The sequence below is a fragment of the Apis dorsata genome, unplaced genomic scaffold, assembly GCF_000469605.1.
Source record: "Apis dorsata unplaced genomic scaffold, Apis dorsata 1.3 scaffold_373, whole genome shotgun sequence".
Lineage (NCBI taxonomy): Eukaryota > Metazoa > Arthropoda > Insecta > Hymenoptera > Apidae > Apis > Apis dorsata.
Window position 1 is genome coordinate 36,852 of NW_006263636.1, and position 6,521 is coordinate 43,372.

Here is a 6,521-nt window from a genome sequence, read left to right on the forward strand (position 1 = left end):
GTTTGATTCGTGTTTTGTATATTATTAATTGTTTTTTCGTATATTATTAATTTATATTTGATTATTTGCTAAAATTTGTTGTTTTGTTTAATATTTGTTATAAATATTCTATAAAAAGATAAAGTATATTTAATTAAATTAGTTAAGTATATTTCAATGCATTTATTAATATAATTATAATATATATTTTTAATTATAATTATATATATATTTCGGAGATTATATCTTATACGGATAATTTTGATGATATTCACAATACTTTTAGTGGCGATTTTTTTCTAGTTTTTTAATCATTGTTTGAAAATTTATCACTTCATTATAATAATATAGGTAGAGATTTTCGGAAATATTTTTTTTCTATTTGCATTTGCACTTCCATTATTAATGGAATTAGTTTTTTGTATGCATTATATAGACTAAAAGATTTTCATCTCGTTTGTTTTTTTTTCTTATTTATTATCTGCCATGGATTTTTATTGGTAATAGATATCTTTTCTTATTGCTAATATATTTTCTATACATCTGTATGATGTTGATAATAATGGATAATTAAATTTGATAAAATTCATATAAATTTTGTTATTGTAAATGTTTTATTCATTGAAAATTTAAAATCTATGTGTAAATAATTTATTCCTCTATTATTGAAATATAATTATTTTTAAAAGCATCATTTGATAATTAAGATTAATAAAATAGAAAAATATGTTAAGTTGGATAGTAAAAGATTTATTGCATCAATGATTATATAAAGTTTACAACATTAAATTTGTTCTTATAGGACATATCTTATAATGTTTATTATAATGTATTTAATTTTTACATTAATATATCTGTACATTCACATTCGATTGAATTATCACTTGGTTTATCAGAGTATAAACATTATAATATTCAAATATACATTTATTATCAATAATAATTTGATTAGATTAGAAATTGTTGAAGAATTGTCTGAAATCAGGCAAATTAAAATATTTATTGTATAATGGAATCATTTTTTACGATTACCTTAAAACTTTATGCATATTTTCATTATAAAGCTAATATGGGAAAAAGATTTCTAGAATTACTCGCTAAAATTTATCGATCTGTTTGCTTCTTCTATAATTTTATAGAAATATCTACAAATTATAATTATATTATTACATTTTTCTATAATAATTTTAAGGAAAAGAAACAAGTTAGTATTTGTGAACCGCTAAAATATACTCGACGAAGTTGAGCGAAAAATAAAAATATAATTTAGACTGTTAGAAATCGTTTATTAAATTTAAAAATAAAAATATCATGAACGTTAACATTTCAAAATACCAAATTCTTGTGCCATTTGAAAAAAATTTTTTCCATTTACTTTTATTTTTAAATTTTAGATTGTCTTTCTAGATTATTCCGATTTATGGTAATTGAATTTCTTCATGCATCAGATGGATTTTCTTCGATGCATTCTCAAGTGATGAAAAATGATGTAAGACTCTACTATTATATTTGGAAATCGTGATGCACATGCATGCACTAAGTGAAAGTATTATGAAAGTTCTTATTAAAAATAATATATGTATATGTATAAATAATATATGTAATTTATTAAAAATAAAAATTACTGATTCAATTCCCATTAAAAACTTTTAAGCAAAATACATTAATTTGATCTCTTTCGATTTTCTCTTTATCTTTTCTCATGTCATCATTTGCAGTGAATAGCTCAAATAATTTGAATCTCTTTCCTTTTTTTATTTAACTTATAAAAATACTTTGTTAAAATCTACTAATGATAACTTTCTTAAGATTAAAACTGCTGATGTAATTTGCATTTGCAAATATGTCTTGAAAAAAAATATTAACAAACTTTAAATTTCTTTTTTTCTAAAATCTGTTTTGTAAAAAATAAAATATGCATTTTTTTGTATTTTATATGTTTGTTCAGAATATTTTTTTATTATGTTTTGAAATAATATGTATATTTAAAATTCATCTTAATACAGAATTAAATATATTTTATTGATAAAAAATTACATACAAAAAATAAGTTGATAAATATTTTCAATCATATTTTATTTAATAGTATGTTATTTTCTTAAAGATTTATTTTTAAATAATATTTTTTTATTTTATAATGTTTACATAATATCTATTTTATATTATAATATACATGTTTTATATGTATATTTATATATTTTTTTAAGAAATGATATTATTTAAAAATGACAAAATTTTTAACTATAAAACTATATGGAACTAATATTTAGAAGTAATTTCGATGATCTTCATCTTGATATATATTGTCAAGAATACTTTATAAGTTTAAGATATTTTTAAGAATAAGTTTTAAGATATTTTTATTTTTAATTATCATTCATTAATCAAAATAAGTATAAATTTATACATATATATATTTAGCATAAACTAAAAGATTTTTGATTTTATTTAATGATAAGTTAAAATTTGATAAATTAAATTTTCAAAAAATATTCAAATAAAAGAAAACAATTTGTGTAAAGAAAAGTGAATAAAAATTAAAAATTTTATAATTATTCTAAAATTATTAAACTTACAAAGATAATTTAATATTAATATGATATTGTTTATTAATGATTTGTGTGCAATTTATAATTTATAAAAGATAAAAAAAAGAAAAATGAATATTCTATCAAAATCTAAATTACAATCAATTGAAAAAATATTTGGCTTTATTTATTTTACAATAGAATATCGATCTTAAATATGTTTAAGATTGTTAAAAAATTTTTCAAAGGAAATAATATTAATTTATGATATGATAGCTAATATCAAATCTTGACATTATTCAACATTTATATAATTAACTCAAATATTTATATCATTATTTAAACAAAAATAACAAAATACTAAAATATAATTTATAATTGTTTTAAAAGATATTATTAAAAACATGATCTGAAAAATATAATTAATAAATTAATAAAAAAAAATAAATTATAAAAAACTTCAAGAAATCATAAACAATTGCAGATATTAAAATTTATATTAAATCATAAGATATATAACTGATATATAACAATCATTTTTTTCTATGAGCTGTTTGTTATAAAAAAAGAAGATACATATTTTGGGGAAAAGCATTACTATGTACGCGATAGCTATAAAACATGTTTTAATATATTTATATTATAATACATAAAATTATATACACATTATATATATATTTTGTTATATAAATTTTTATACATAATTTTTTAATATAAAGATACACGAGCGGCCAATAATATTATGATCCAGCTCTCTAATTGAATGATACTTCCAATTTAAGAAAAATTTCTAGAATTTAGACTAAGGGACTCATAGAATCTGCTCCCAGGAAATTAATCCGCAAGTGTTTGTAATAATTTTTCTCAAGTAAGATACTGATTGTTATTGAGATTGGCAGAGCTTGAAAGTGTTATCTCAAGTTTCAAGACTGAGTTCACATTTCAGTCACAAAGGATTTCATAAAAAATGTACATAATTGTAAATAAAAAATGTACAATTCCAAAAATCTTTTAAATTTTTTTCTCAAAAATGGTACTGTTTTCATGTAATATCACGTTGTACTATCTATTCTGTATCTTAATAATAATAATTTTCAACACAAACACAATTTTATATATATATAATTAATATATCAAATATAAATATATTCAATTAAATATATATAGATACATATAATTCATACATATATATATACACACACATAACAATAACATGTAAATAATAATAATAAGTAAGTATTTATTTTTCAGATGCAGTGCAATATTTATTTATTTTTTCAATTCAAAACTATAAAAATATAAATTGTATATTAGATAAATTGCATATTTATTTTTTTTCAAAACATTGAGAATATATAATAAAGAATCTCATATATATCTTATAATCAAATTTGTTACATCTATACGAATATTTTTACATATTATCTTACATGTTTCTAAATCTTTATAATATTGAATATTCTAAGGCAATGTTGATGTAAGCATTGATTATTATTAAATTATTATCATTATTATTGCATTATTATTATTAAATTATACATAATTATAATTTTATAAAAAGACTAGTGTATTGTTAAAGAATATATTAAAATAGTAGCAATAGCAACATGGGATTTTATGCAAGCCTTATTTTATAAATTTTTTCACTGGCTGTAACGTCAAAAATTTTAAAATATTGATGAAGAAATTACATAAAAAGTTTGCAAATAAAACAAAAATATAATTTTATTATGTAATAAATGAATTATTCACTTTATTCTAAGAAAACTATTTCATATATATAGGCGGTTTTCAATCAGAAGAAAACCATTAGTTTATATTTTAAAAAAAGTATAACTGATTAAATTTTGACAAAATATTTTAATTAAATTGAAAAAAAGAAAATCTTAATTAAATTAAATAAATTATTATTATTAAATTAAATTAATTAAATTATTATAAGGGATTGCAGTTATTCAAGATATTTATGATACAAATGAATTTTTATAATTACATTGTTTTTTCTATTATTCTATTATTTTTTCATTTTCAAATGTTGTATTTAATGATTGGTATTTCATAATCATATTTCAAAGTAATATTAGATTATCAATATTATAAAAGTGAGTGTTAATGCCTGCAATGATCAGAAGATTTTTGAGTTTAATTGTTTTTGCTAATTAAGTTATTAATTTTAAGGATCAATATTAAATTTGTGAGATTTAGTTGAGACAGATTGGTTAATTCCATATATGTATTGACAGACAGACATTGAATCTATTTTATTGATAAAAAATAACTTACTAAAAGACTGCCTTCAAGTCAATACTTTCAAATGGCAATTATATCCTTAAAAAACTACATTAAAAATCTGCCTCAAGCAAAAATAACAAGCTATTAGAAAATGCCTCAAATTTGACAAACATGCATTAAATTGAACTTCAAAAATTAGAAAAGATAATAATAAGATCTTCTAAAAAAAATATTAAACATATTATGGAAAAAAAATATTAAGTATTAAAAACGAAGTTATGATGATCGATGGTTTCATAAACTTTTGATATATATGATATATATGATATATATGAAACATCTTTAGTAATTTTAAAATTCTATTCGAAAATGATTAATAAAAAGAATTGACTATAAGCCTAAACAGCAATATTTCTCAGCAAAGAAAGAGTATAAAGTAAAACGTGGAATGAAAAAAATAATTAATTTTCAAAAGTAGAAAACTCTTAAACTGAAGAAAAAGAAGAAAAAAACATTAAAATATTAAATAATGAAACAATAAATTAAAGAAATTAATTTTATATTATTAATTTTATTATTTAAGTTAATTTTATATTATATAATTTGGCTAGAACTATATGATATGTTTGATTTTCGATTAGTCAGTTTTATAAAAAAGGAAATACTATTTTTTTTTGAACAACTAATTTTTTTATATTTAGTTAATTAAACTTCTTACTATGAGCAAATTAATCACTATTATATAATTGATTAAATATGAAATATGAAAAAATATATATAAAAGTATTGTTTATAATGCTCATGTAATTTTGAAGAATGTAAATTTTGAAGAAAAAATTTTTTAGAGATATGATAGAAATATTTTCGTACAGTTTTTTCGAAAAGGTAAGAAAGAGGAATAAAAGCCATAATTGCTTGGTCACAAGTAATCAATTCAATATCTCTAATATAATACATAAAATAGTTTCATGTTTCTTTTGCTTTATTATCATAAATATATTACAGCGAATTGAATAAACTAATACTTAAATAAATTAATATAGTAAATTAATCACTGAAATTTATTTTTAATATATCATTTTTAATATATCATGTATTTATATAAAAGATTAAAAATTCGAAAATAATTCAATCTTTATTAATTTTTTTTAATTTAACTTTTATAATTTATTATTATAATTAATTTATTATATTTTATAATTTATTAATATCAAATTCTCTATAATTTATAAATAATTCACTACAGTGATAATAAAATAAAATTATTAAAATTCTCTTCAAAATTATAAATTTATTTATTATTTGAAAATATTGATACAATTAAGATATTACACAAAAGGAGATCACAAACAGGAGAAGTTTTAGCGAATAATGTATTTTTGGCCTATCTGAAGAATCTCATATTATTTCTATAACAATAAATTAAAGAAATTAATTTTATATGGAGATGCACTTATATAAAGTATTTTCTTTTTTTCTAAAAGAATATATACATATATTTATATAAAATACATATATTTATGTAAAAATATACAAAAAAATATAAAATAAAAAATGTGCAATTTTTTTTGTTACAATCAGAAAAGTAAAAAAATATTATTTGTAATCGATGAAAAAATTTGTTTTACATTTTATAAAACCATAATACGAAAATGTAATATATAAATAAATAAAATAAAAAAAATATTATTTGCATCGATATTAATTCTTTTTTTATTTCATTAATAACATAAAAATTCATTTTATAAAATACATGTATATATATATATATATATATATATA